This window comes from Protopterus annectens, chromosome 7.part0 (assembly GCF_019279795.1).
Source record: "Protopterus annectens isolate FY-2018-M chromosome 7.part0, PAN1.0, whole genome shotgun sequence".
In the NCBI taxonomy this organism is placed as follows: Eukaryota; Metazoa; Chordata; order Ceratodontiformes; family Protopteridae; genus Protopterus; species Protopterus annectens.
In genome coordinates this window covers 337932307-337947499 of record NC_056739.1, presented here as the reverse complement: position 1 = coordinate 337947499, position 15193 = coordinate 337932307, and positions in this window count along the sequence as shown.

Sequence of the window (15193 nt, the reverse complement as noted above, 5' to 3'; positions counted from 1 at the left end):
GTATTGTCCTGTTTAAGGGCTAGAAAGGTGAAATGCACAACTGTGAAATATAGTGCACTACTCTTGTTTGCCAAATGTTATTTAATGTGGATGAGTATAGACCAATACTACTGCACCTATCTAGTTCAAACATCAAGATATTCTTATTAACTTGTGCTCTCTCGCTCTCTTTCTCTCTCCCAGTGAAACAACCCACTACCTAAAGAACTTGCACAGCTGAAGTTCACTTGCAGTTGCAAAATTTCACAAGGACAAAATACACTGAGTTAAATGTATGTAAGACAACTTCATAGACTCAGACTAATAATTTAATTTGTTAAGTCATGAACTAGTGTGTTCTGTTTTGTAGTGTTGAATCTGCTTGAAGGATATCCCCACTGCCACTTACTCATAGGCCTTTTACTGCTGAAGTTGAAGCTACAGTAGCACTTCAGCATATTTTACTCTTATTAATGTAATAGATCCCTGGAAAATGAAAAGCCCATAACTATAAAATTAGATGCTGTGACTCAGGTCAGGTTTTTAGAGTTCAGTCACTTTGTTTTTGTATTCAGGAACATTCTTCCCCACTGATTGTTAATGGTGATGAACCATCTGCAGATTTCTTCCTGCTCCATTTGCTCCAATCATGTGGCTCTTCTGCCCTTCCCCCATATCCTCTAATCCAATTATATGCAACTCTACCTTGTCCACAACCACATTTCATTCACACCTTACCTACTTTTATGTAACCAAATGTATCTGCTTCCCTTTACATCCATCAGCTTGAATTTTCATCCCCCTACTATAATTCTTTGCATCTCACTTTATTTTACCATAACAATACTATCATTGCCTCAGACTGTCTTACATTAACTCCAGGCTTACCACCTTCTCGTCTATTATACACATAAACTCATATTGCACCATAATTGTGCTACTGACCAGTCACATCTCTCCCACCCCTCCTTATCACAAACCACAGGGCAAAACACCTAACCACATTGTCAAAGCCCACCCTGAAGTCAAAACATTTCCAACCTTACCTTCAGCTGCACAGATATCACAAGATAACAAAATCTCTGTTTTATACCTGATATTACACACCACTTATACTATAAACCCACTATCACAGTTGGCATGCTCCTCCTAACCTGCCTAGCTTCTTTAGTCTTAATTCTCAACAAAAAAGTAATAACAGGTTTTGCTTTGTCATTATTATGTTACTCACAGTATCTACTACCATGCAAATCCACAAGCAAAATATGGAGATACATTTGAGAGCATTATGTAAAGTGAAATATGAAGGTGTTATGGGTTTACTCTCAATCTCCAAAGATTTTAGTATGGAGTGGTCAAAGCAAGGATTTATCAACATGTTTATCTATTCCCAGTGCAAATCAAAAAGAGTGGAGTGGAAGACAAAAGGTGCTAATTGTGAGGTCATTCCTCCTGGCTTTAAGGTGAGGGTCTCATAATGATGTAGTTTAGCCACATGGGATTAACTGCACTTGACAAATCTATGCAATTTGTCTACAAATTGCTTGCACCAAAAACTGCTTGGAGTGCTACATTATTTTTTCCAGGTAATGTGCACATGAAAAAGTCCAACATAAAAGTGAAATACTATGTATTTTTTGTCATATCCTGATATTCAATGTGCAATTATATGTGTCTGAATCACATTGTCTTCTTACTATATTTATTTATTTTTTTACACTCCAAAAATCAATGTAAAGGTAGGTGCCTTAATGACACAGTTTTGTCTTTTATTCTCTGATCTCCTGTCAGAATGGAGTTTTCACCCCAGTATTTTGACATGACCTAACCATTCTAAATATGCTTTTGTTTTCTCTCTGTGTAATTATAACAAAAGTACTATGATTCATTAGGTTTATAGATGGGCTGTGAAATCAGATTTATTGCTTCTTTTAACTGAATCATTCTAACTTGTGCATAATTTAATGGGGGTTTATATGTTGTTTAAGGCTGTAGTCCTTAAAAAATGGACTGTTCCTTTGCCACACACATGCAGGGTGTGAAAGTTGTCAACCTTACGTATATCACTTTAAATAGTAAGACAAATGACTTCTCTCTATCTTTAGGTTTAATACTCTGCTTAATTTTATATTCATATAGGTCAACATACTACCAATTTATATAGTGTTGTACTATAATCTGATCCTTCTTATAAATACATTTCTAGCAACTTTACTTTTGGGAGGAAATAATTTCTATCTAAGCTGCTATAGTACTTTTTTAACTTCAGACGAATACCTCACAGTGTAAAACTGTGGAAGGTGACCTACACTGATAATTACAAACTCTCAGTCTTAGGTTATATAGGTTAAACTGAATTCCTTTTGCAAACAACATGAGTTTTGGAGCTTTTCCTCCCTGAGCCTTTGCTGAAAAGTGTTTTGTGCCCAGATGGAGTTTCCTGGTAAGCAAACACAAAATTATCTTAAATTAATTGTAAAAAGTTATAGTTAATGCAAAGCAGCTGAGTTTTGTGGCAATTCATGCCTTGACAATACCCACCCTTAGACTGCACCTCATTTTTCAAAGAGGTGTAAGCCAGTCAAGTCAGGGGTGTGTCTGTGAGTATCCATTTGATCATCCACACTGCTTGATTTTTCTAAGGGACTCTATCCAAGAGGTGGTGAAGATACTGTGTAATGAACCTATCCTGTCACCATGTTGCATTTATTTGCTGATGAAAATGTAGACCTCTGGAACAAATATTTGTCGGTCTGTTTGTTTTGTTTTTAGATATAAGATATCCAGGACCACTGGCTCCCTAATGGCAAGTAAGACAAGGCATAGATCTGCCTAAGTATTCTATAGGATACTGAATAAAGAGGGAGTGATTCTAGTCTTTTCTAGAAGTTTATTTGTTTTAAAGCCAGTGATCTTAATTTGAAATCTCTGGAGTCTTTCTTTTTTGTTTGATATGTATAGTGAGGTACATCTGAAAAGAGGCATTATATTCAATAACTGGACAAATCAATCCTCAATATAAGGGGACAGTGACCTCTTTAGATTTGAATGGTAATCCTTTGGCAATTAGTTGTATTAAGTAGAAGGACTTTCTGACTAGTGTCATTATATCATAATCAAAGGAGAGAGAGTTATCTAAATAAATAAATATGGGAGGGGACTTCATAATGAGTAGCACAGAAAGAACGGGACATAAGACACTGAAAGGTATTGAAGGGTTTAGGGATTTTAAATAACATTAGTATCAGCTTAACATCTTTGAGGGGTAAAACTTTCCTTTAATGCCATTTTATTGAGAAAGGATTTCCCTTCCTGGAACTATTTCCCAGACATTGAGAGGTAGGTATTCCTTTAAGTGGAACGCCTGAGTTATGGGTTGTAGTAGATCAGCAGCAGGATGTTATTAAGGTTTTTGTGGGAACCATTTGTGCCTTCACCTTGTTTTACTTCCAGTGGAAATAGGGTTGCACCAACATCCCTCAGCTGTTGTGGATGCCTACACAGACATAAATTGGCCATAGTCTTTATTACAAATGTTAATACAATGGGGTGCTCAAGCAAAGTCAGCCATCCCTACACCAAAGAAGGGTATCAGATCTGCCCTCAAATGTTAAACTATTCAGTCCATTGCTGACCTTCCAGTAGTTCACGTAGTTTTTGAATGGGGAACATGAGCAATGCAGTAGATGCACAATCAGCTGACATTTAATTGTTGCTACTGACAGGTACTCGTAGAAGATTTTTTAATTTTTTACATGACTTAAGATTATAACATCTTAGGTCAACATTGTAAATAGTGACTAGAGAAGTGTAACTTTCAGACATACCAGATGAAAATCATGACTTACTGTAATACTTTTAATACATTTTGACCCCCCCCCAACCATGTGGTAGCTCTACATCTACATCCATGCTGCTTATATTTACATTAATTCTAATATTGTTGTATCTTGGAGTAAGGTGAATTTTGTAAGATGCTGCATTTTCAGAAATATGTACATAGGAAAAATGTTCACATTTCAGAGTGTCAAACAAATGAATTGCTTTGTCTTGCTCTTTGTTAATTATATGAATAAGTACAAAGACACAACAGTTTATATGCCTTTACTATTCAATTAAGTTTTTTGTTAACAAAGATTGTGACAGTATAAATGACTGTGCTTTGGCATGCCTGTCAACCTCTCAGTACTAGAAACCTGGACAAGGCCAAAAATAAAGGAGGATCAAAAATAGGGGCAGATTTTAAATTCTCCACTTTTAGACTTAGAAGGTTGCTAGAATAGCATTGTATGCATTAATTCTCTGAAGGATGTTGTTGTCTTTTGGCTTTTCCCAGTTAGGGGTCGCCACAGCGGAACTCCAGTCCGCTAATTATTGGCAGTAGATTTTCACGGATGCCGAGGTGCCAGCTCGACGTTCAACCTTCAACGAAGGCACTCCCATTTACGCATGTCTTTCAAATGCCCACCCAACCATGGGGAGGACATGCATACTCCACACAAAAGGCACTCCCCGCACTCCAGCTGAGAATCGAACGGAAGAACCTCTTGCTGTGAGGCAACAATGCTACCGCTGCACCACCACGGAAGTCTTAATTCTCTGAAGGATATGAAGCCTAAATCTTAAATGTCTTCTATTATTTAGTGATTTCAGTCCTCGGTGATTTGCCAGAAAACCACAAATTTTATGAATTACAGACCAAAAGTATAAGACAAAAATCTGGACATTCTGCGACTATTTGGACAGTTGAGGACAGTGAATTCAGTTTTCACTTTCTGTATGCATGTTGTGAGGCCATAAGAAGAGCATTTTAATACTTTTATCTTGGAACTCAACTTCTGCATCTCCATTAAAAAGATAAATTTGCCTTAGTGTGCCTAAGAATAAAATATAAAAGCAGAATAAAGTGGGTCACTAAAACAAAAGTACTTTTCATGTTCAATTCTAGAACTATAGGCATGCAGTAGAACTATCATTACAAATCTGAGCAGATGTGAAGCATATTCCTGTAAACCCATATATTAAGCTGTCTTGTGGTTTAATCTTTTCCTGTACGTTTTCGCAGCTTATGCAGTGACGTCTACAAAAACAAAAGTCTGTTGAAATGAAAGAGCGGTACATTTATTTATTTATTTTTTTTTTTTTCTTTTTTGTGGGGATGGGTGCTAGATGGCAAAAGAAAACCAGAACGAAGTTTTCAAAACTGTTTGTAATAAAAACTACTCTGCCAAAATAAACATTTAGCTATACTAAATATCTATTTCAAGTAAAACCTAGTTTCACATAAATATCTCAATTAGCAGAGTAAATAGCTCAAAGATAGGCTAGAAACTTTACAACGGCATTTACTGATTAAAGTAATGACAACCTCAGCTAATTAAGGGCCAGACTTTCAAAATATCACAAAAGATAAGATGCGTCAGGTACATCGAACACAACTACAACATTGCTTCAAAAGAAGGCTAGGAGCGAGTCTGGAAACTTTATCTAACATGTAACTCAAGGTATACATTGCCAAAGAAGTAGAACACAGTGGATTGCATCACAACCCAGGAGATTATGCACTATGGTGGAACTGATGCATCCCTTCTTTTGTGCAACTTTTCAGAATTGTTTTGACATAAGAAAAGTCACAGTATAGACAACTGAATACAGCACACTATGCTAGTGTGATTAGTAGTTGCGCAACTGTTGACTTCAAACTAAAACACTACATAGAATAAACACGTCTAGATTTTACTGTAGTCTGCATATTCATTGCCCTGTTCCTTTAATATTGTGAGATTTAGTGGAACTTAACAGCTTAATTTACAGTACATGTGGCCTTACATATACATGAATGAACATCTGATTTTTTTTTTTACATGAACCTGCTTTTATTCCTTAGTCATTACCTGTCTATCTCACCTCCTCCTTTCCATGACACAACTCCAAATGATAACGCATCCTCAAATGTAATTATTTATTTATGATTGCTAAAGGCGAATGTCCTTGTAGGAAGTTTCATTTCTAGTGGATTCTCAGAGAAATAAATCCAAGATAATGTAACAGTATCATAATTTGCAGAAGATGGGGGCAGAGTTGGATCATTGCTAAATGGGGCCCTAGGCAGGGTAATGGTTAGAATTTTCCTACAGCCATTCCAGTGTCCCAAACTTATCTCTCTCCATCCTTTTACCATAAGCACTGTCCAAAACTGTCAGCATGCATACTGTTTTCTTCTTTACTTTGAAATGAAGACACAGATGTGTATTTAATGAAACACTTTTAATTTATTTTCACTTTGTTGGCCAGGTTAGTCCCACTGGATTAGTAGCATCTTTTCATGGGTGGGATTATACTACTAGAGGAAATTTGGCCAGGGAACTGGGGAACTTCCCCCTACTGTTTTTAATAGCTTAGGTGGATGTAAAATACCACACAGCAAATAACAAACTGGGGGTCTCAGTTTAACATCTCATCTGAAGGACGACATTCAGGAGAGAAGCATGCCCTAGTACTGCACTGCATTGTCAGCAATCCATCTACATGTTGTGGGAGTAGAACCTACAGCCACTCCAAAGGAGAATATACTGCCTGTTGCACTACTAACACTCCTCTCAGATTTTATAGCACACACACTGATGGCAATTTGCTAAACAAAACAGTTGCACATTGACAACAGATACCGTGAACAACAGTTCATTTTTCTTCCCTTGAAGCTCACATTCATTGAAAATGTACCTAGCCAGTGGCATATTAAGTTTATACTGGTCCCTGGGCTGTTTTCAAGACATGGCCCCCCTTGTGTGCATTTTTAGGATCATGCAAGAGTGCAGATATTATTTGATTCACTTTCCTGATTTCATGAATTTCTTGTTAAATGCAGCAGCAATTACTGGAGTGCATTTTGAATTTGTAGTTTTAAACATTTTTCCCTTAAGCAGTGAAACAAGATGTATGAACTGATAAATGAAAAAAAAAGGGGGGGCTGGTAGTTTGTGTAGGGAATTAAGGCTTTTGCCTCCTGTACACAAGATACAGGGTTTGAGCCTGACCCAGTTAATTAACTAACTTGCCTTCACTAACTAGGGCATTACACACACACACACACACACACACACACACACACACACACACACACACACACACACACACACACACACACACACACACACACACACACACTCATACCTTCAGGCTTAAAGTTCAATATAAAAACCAAAGCATGCTGCGCAATGCTGCTCCAGTATTGTATCTGCAAGTCTTATGCATCGTGTGCATGTCTCTCACTGCTTTACTAAGTGGATGCATGCATGCACATGCAACAGAGAGTGAAAGAAAAAAAAGTAGTGTAGGAAACATTTTTCTTTTTTTAATTAATTAAATTAATGCTGTTGCCACCCCAGCCCACCCCCAGCTAGCAGACCCAAGACAGCTGCCTAGATTGCCTAGTGCTGTGCTCTGGATGAATGTATCACAAGTAACTATCGAGACATTAACAGCAAAACAACTTTAGAAACAAGATATAATGATTAAATCATAAGGTACAGTGTAGTAAGTTTTGCTACTAGACTCCCTAGTTCATAATGAATACCAGTATAAACAAGATAGCACACCAGTTTAAAAACAAATAATACAAAAGGCTGTGGATGACAGGTTTAGCTGTAAACTTTATAAATGATAAGCTTCTATAAGTCCTCCTCCTTGAAGATTCCTGCATGCCTCCAGACGACAGGTTTACATCATATGGCTTGATTGTATGATGCTGCCCTTTGTAAGCTATTGAACATTTTATGGTACATCTTTTTGTCTATAAACTACTGGTTGAAGGTAACAGTTTAATGTAACCATATGAAAGTAAAGCCATCTCTTTAATGCATGAGAGATAAAGTTCTGACTACAGCCCAGATGATTATGTTTTGATTACTATCACAGTTACTTGAGGAGTCAGCCAGGGAGGAGTGGAATAAATGGCCATTGCTAGCTTGGTCATCCTGATCAGTAAAAACTGGTATCTCCCCAGTTGCATTAAGTGACACCTGTGTACAATCCATACAAGAAGACTGGACATGGGTGAATGATCAAGAAGAACCTGTGCATAACAGCTATGCAAAAGTATAAATGTACAATTCAGTGCACTGTAGAATAAAGATAGAGAGACAGATGACACCATGACTCCTGGACAACAGACAAAGGGCTTATAGGAGCAAAAGAAAAATCTCCAGGTTAAAAAGTATTATTTTTCAGTGGTAGAGAAGAAGTGCTTTTCTGGTTAAGAGCCACGTGGTACGAAAAAGGAAATGGGGTGGATGTCAGGATTACTGAATGAAGATTAGCAGCAGCTCACAGCCCTACCTGTCATGCGTATACCATCCGAACCATAGCCACTACATATAATCCAGTACTGTACTGTCAAGAGTCATAATTATTCTGACAGTCATATTGTCTACTACTGGTCTTTGCTTGTATTTTCATGAAAAGTGTTCATCACCTCTCCTGAACATCAACTAGTATTCCAACTCATAAACACTGGATAAAGAGTACAAGTTTAGTAGTACGGGGTGCAAGAGTGTTTGAAATGTACAGGTGCATGGCATTTGATACACTATTTCTGAAAATTAATCTATAAGTACTTGATACTTTTCTATATACTTTCTTTAAAGCTGTCTTTGGTTAATGACATTTTTTTAAAGTGTTTTGTTTATGAATTAATTTCTATCATGTCTGTCATAAGCACATAGTGATATAAGTAACATTCTTATTTTAACATATGCACATTTGATAAGTTTACAGTTTACTTGCTATTTGGCTGTATTTGTTGCAGTTTAACTGTAATAGTTAATATGATATTAGAGTTAAATCTGTAATTCTAATCCTAGTATTCCCGCAAGCACATCCTAAAGCCATGCTGTAGGTTAATATGATATTAGAGATAAAACTGTAATTCTAATTCTAGTATTCCCGCAAGCACATCCTAAAGCCATGCTGTAGGTTAATATGATATTAGAGATAAAACTGTAATTCTAATTCTAGTATTCCCACAAGCGCATCCTAAAGCCATGCTGTAGGTTAATATGATATTAGAGATAAAACTGTAATTCTAATTCTAGTATTCCCACAAGCGCATCCTAAAGCCATGTTGTAGGTTAATATGATATTAGAGATAAAACTGTAATTCTAATTCTGGTATTCCCACAAGCACATCCTAAAGCCATGCTGTAGGTTAATATGATATTAGAGATAAAACTGTAATTCTAATTCTAGTATTCCCACAAGCGCATCCTAAAGCCATGCTGTAGGTTAATATGATATTAGAGATAAAACTGTAATTCTAATTCTAGTATTCCCACAAGCACATCCTAAAGCCATGTTGTAGGTTAATATGATATTAGAGATAAAACTGTAATTCTAATTTTAGTATTCCCACAAGCACATCATAAAGACTTGCTGTATGTAGATTGTCAAATATAAATATTCAACGGATGTCAGTGTATAGTTCATCTGTGATATGGAAGAAAGGCCTAGTAATTTATTTCCATCCCTTACTTGCCTAATAAACTCTGTGATTGATGGTGGCTGTTCATTGGTAGCTTTTGGAGTCAGATGCTGTTCAACAGAACTGGATGGATAGAATCATAACCCTGACAGTCAGGAAGGATATAATATTCTACATTTTAATATTAATAGCCCACCACCACTAAAATGCAATGTCACACTAATGGAAAATGAGAAAAAGAGCTAACCCTCTTTCATTCATATAAAGAAAGGTGAATATCTTAATTAAACTCAAATAAAGATGAAATCACTCCACAGGATTCAGAAAGTTTCTCACTGCTCCCGTAAACTACCTACCACATGCATGTTCACTAGTGCTGTTCTTTAAAGATACCAGCTAGGACTTCATGTTGTCAACATGATTCCATGCTACTTCCTTCCTCTCTCCCTTTCCTGCCTTCCTTCCTTCCTTCATTCCAATAAAACCCAGTCTACTTTGATATATTAGCTGTTTCATGTCGAGATGATCAAGCTGTTCCATTAACTCATCTTCACATTTGCAATTTAAAGTCATCCACACAGTCTACTTAGCATCCTATTCAGTTAGGAATGCCAGCATTTTTCATAGTAAAACTGTATAACTTGAACGTCAGTACTATTATTGAATTTTTTTAAACCAGAACAGTAGCATTGTCGCCTCACAGTTAGACGTTGCCCGTTCAATTCTCAGTTAGAGCGTCTTCTGTGTAGCGACATGCGTGAATGGGCGTTCCTTCATTGAAGGTTGTGCATTAGGCCTGGCAAGCCAGTACGTAAAAATCTACTGCCAATCATTAGCGGACCGGAGTTCCGCTGTGGCGACCCCTAACTGGGAAAAGCCGAAAGACACAAACAAAATCTGTTTCAGCTAGATTTCATGCTAGTATAATTTATTAAATTCAGACATTTTGTACTTCACCTTTAAAATGAACTAATCTTCCAACACGTTGAGGTTTATTTTCCTATTAATATAATATTCTTATGAATAGATGCATTGATATGTCTTCCCTTAAATGAATATTAGTTCTAATGTATCATTCAGGAAGAGCCTTCATCTTCTGGTGTGTCACAAATCCTGACATTTGCTTTCAGTCTGACACACAATCACACTCACTCACACACTCTGTATCATAGGTCTAACCATATGAGATGCATAGTGATATAAATATTTTTAAAAAACCGTGCCATGCAGCAGGGCTGGTACACTTTAGAACAGTATACCAATGCTCTTTTTGATTCATAAAACATGATGAACAATGGGGTCAGACATTCTGGGCAACTTTACCTCATTGTGTAGTTGTAGTACACCATGTAGGAAATACATAAACAAATCACCCCCCCCCCCATGAACATAAGCATACAAAACCGATGATGTACCAGCTGTCAAAAAAGGATAGCCTATGGAACTCTAACCACATACAATTCAATGGCATTGCACTTGGCTGTGCATGGATCCCCATTCTCTACTGCTATGTTCAATGGCATTGCACTTGGCTGTGCATGGATCCCCATTCTCTACTGCTATGTTCAATGGCATTGCACTTGGCTGTGCATGGATCCCCATTCTCTACTGCTATGTTCAATGGCATTGCACTTGGCTGTGCATGGATCCCCATTCTCTACTGCTATGTTCAATGGCATTGCACTTGGCTGTGCATGGATCCCCATTCTCTACTGCTATGTTCAATGGCATTGCACTTGGCTGTGCATGGATCCCCATTCACTACTGCTATGTTCAATGGCATTGCACTTGGCTGTGCATGGATCCCCATTCTCTACTGCTATGTTCAATGGCATAGCACTTGGCTGTGCATGGATCCCCATTCTCTACTGCTATGTTCAATGGCATTGCACTTGGCTGTGCATGGATCCCCATTCTCTACTGCTATGTTCAATGACATTGCACTTGGTTGTGCATGGCTCCCCATTCTCTACTGCTATGTCATCAGCATAAAAAGGTGAGAAATGCAGCAATACTTTGTAAAAATCATTTGTACAGCAAGAAACAATAAAATTACTGGCAGTGGAGTTCCTCATAGTTCTGGCAGCCATACTGCCATAGCAATATGCCATCCCCACAGAATGTGGTGCTAAATTCATACAGCACCACATTACCTCCTCACAATATTATGGAAATGGCCACAATCGTCATATCACGCTTAATGACTGTTTTATGAATCATAATTAGACTTGGTGATAGAACACAGCACAGCAATGAAAACCTGTATAGAAAACATTATACAAAGCATGCCTTACTGCAGCTGTGCTTCGATATCATCAACGCAACACTGTGCAGCAGCTGTAGGGCTGCAGATAACATCAACGATAAATTGGCACAATAGCAAAAGGAAAAGAAACAGAGTTCCCTGCATACCCCTTTGATGGAAAACACCCATGTGCATGAATCCTAATTCTAAACAATGGTATATTAAACATATCACACCAGCTGATTGCTCTCCTCTACACTGTTTTTGAATACCTGTTTTTTTTATAAGCTGTAATTTTTAAAATGTATCTTTAAGCCAGTTGGAAAGAAATTATGTATTCTCTTCTTTTCTAGGCACAAGTCAGTGCTAATGCACTGCATTGAACCATGACTTCCTGTTGTAAGTTTGAAGAGTGTGAGAATGCTGCTTGTTGTTTCTCAGAATTCCCTATCTTCTCAAGTATATCTTGGAGTTGTTACTAATGAGATTGGTGACATTAAATTGTTTAATTTTAGTTCATGCCTGATTGAGTCAAGTCATGTTGATATATTTGCAAAAAGGCTCTCATTTGTTCCAGCAGGGAAAGCTAGTATTGCTGGTAGTGTTATGAGCTTAAAATGATTTATGAGAAAGCTGAATTAAATGTTATGTTTGAAGGCACATCTTTGGAAGTATCAAGACTGAAGATATCCAGTGTTTTCAACCCCCCCCCTGCACTCAATACCTCAAATATTCAAGAGGGGTTTACTATGGCATGTTAAGAGGGGTTGTGTTGAATATTTGTAAAACCAAAAAAGAATGTTGTATTTGACAACAACAGAAGACCAGAACATCGAAAATGGTAACTCCAAAGAAGTGTTTTCGACCTTTTCGACATTTCTGTCTTCCTGCTGTGATCCAGTGTTAACTTCGTGATGTGTAACATCTATCAGTACATGGTATTGCAAATGGTCGAGTGCAGCCTACCATTCACTATAATATGATCAATGTGTCTTGCATCGATGTTTTGCCTCTTGGAAACAATGATTTTGACCATGCTACAGTCATAGCAATACCATTTGTGTAAGCCATAGTAAACCTTCAAGAAGATGTGTGAGCTAGGAAATAGATAGAAAGACTGAAAAACCAAAGACATAACAAAAACTGTAACCCAAATGGAAGGAGGGTTGTGCTGGGGGAGGTAGGAGAGGAGAGGTACTGTGTTTTTGACAGGGAATAGACCTTCCTTTTTTAAGTTTCTTTTTTTTATGAGAGTACAGTTTGAGAAAATAATTGGTAAGAGGATTTAGGGGAGATGATAAGGAAAGGTGGGTTAATGAATTCAACTCAACAATAACCCCAGGTCCACAGGACCCTAAATGTTTCCACTGCATGATGCTGTTGTAGATGTTGAAATGGAGGACCCTCTTATTGAGGATGCAGGGACCTGGAGTTTTGGTGTGTTGGATGGTGCCAACTGGGTCAGCAAGTCTTGAAGTTGAAGAGATCCTGGACTGATTAAAGCCATCTGTCCTCTACTTACTGCATCACATTGCCACCTAAGTCCTAAAGCCCACAGTCTTTGAAGCTTTCCAGGCAGCAATGAGTCAAGGTGCCTACAGGACCAGTGCCACTGCCCCAGCCCTGGAAGAACATCCCTGAATGTGCAGAGGTTGAGGGTTCCCTAACGTGGTGACATAGGCTTGTTTCTAAGGATTGTGGACCTGTATAAAAATGAACAGAAAAAGGAGAAAAAGACAATAAAGAAGTTCAAAGACAAATTAAAATAAGAAAAAGAGATAAAAGGACGGGGGATACAAAGTAGAAATGCTGACAATAAATCTATACATAATGTTATTCATCACACTAATTTTTATTCGTATTGAATTTCTGTTTTTATTACATCTTTATTCAAGTAGAACAAAATTAGTGGGAACTGCTTATGGATGCATGGGAACAATCCATATATGGTTTTCAGGAGGTGGTGATTTTACATTTGCAGTCTGCTGATACTAATGAGACATGCTCGTTTAACATAACAAATGGTAATACATTTCAGATTTCTGCCTCATGGATTTGGCTGCAATACTGTACTGAAAGTACTTTACTCATCTTTGTGTATAAATTACTCTTGCAGTTATAGTAACAAAATCAGTTAAGGACAGAAAACACCATTTATTACTTAGCATTTCTTTTTTAATGGAAATTAAATGTTATATATACTTATGAGCACCCTCAGACAACCTTGCCAGTCTCCTGTTTTGTTGAGCTTGGTTATACTGTATCTCTTCAGCAGCTGTTTAGACAGTAATTAACAACATGGCTATTTATCTATCTTTTTTCCTTATTTCTGACATGGTCACTAGTGCTATTCAGCAAGACATTGAAGTTAGTTTTGCCCTTGCTTAGTATGTAAGCTTATATTATTTTAATTTCTGAAATATTTAAGCATGGAAACAGTAGCCCACAGATTGCCAAGTAGAATCCAGCTGTGCTGTTTCTTCTGGAATGCATGTTGAAATAGTAGGAGTGCATCTTCTTTCGAATTGTTATACTTTTCAATGTATGTGCAGCTTATTTGTTTGGGTGGATGGGTGATTTTCTACTTGGTTATTGCATACTCAACTTGTAGCAATACAGTTTTACCTTAGTCTCAAAGACAGAAGCTGTACACATAAAAATGTGCCAAATTTAAGGACGTTTAGCATTCTTCAAAGATCAACTTTCATTAAACAAAACATATTTAATGCTACAGCTGGAAGCAGTACATATAGTTCATGACAATATATGATTTAGTAAGTGTAGGAATATATATTTGGGGATTATGTAGAAATGTTTATAGAAATAATACAACTGGTCATCTCTCACTAAAGTATGGGCTGATCTGATCATTCATTTGTTGATCTAACCTCCACCCCCTTTGCATGACTGATTAGGGTGTGATGGCTGACTGAGTTTAACCATCTTGTATATTATGGAAGAAATGACCGTGTTATAGAATTATCAGACTAATAAACATATTCTGGCCTACAAAAAACAAATCCTTTCTTTACAAATTTTGCCTGCATGTAGCTCTACTAATAATTAAACTAATACCTATTGTACATGAAATTGTGTCAGTGCAGATGTGATGTTTAGTTATACAGATGTACATCTGTATTTTATCCAGATAAATATGAGTACTTACATATAATTCTGTAGTCATACGTAAACATTTGTATTTACATAAACACGTGTTATCACAAACATTTCATGTTGTATGCAGATGCATTTCTGTGTGCAGATATATTTATACTTACTCATACCTTTTGGATTCCATACACATACATATTTACACTTGCACAGGCATTTCATTTTGTATTTACCTACATTTATGCAATATTTATCTACTATGTGTTCTAAACCTGTTTTTGATTTGATTTTTAAAAAATTAAAAATACTTAATCTAGAACTCTGGCCATCTCAACCTAACCTGGTCTACCCCACTCAGCCAGATGGTTAGTCCTACACTT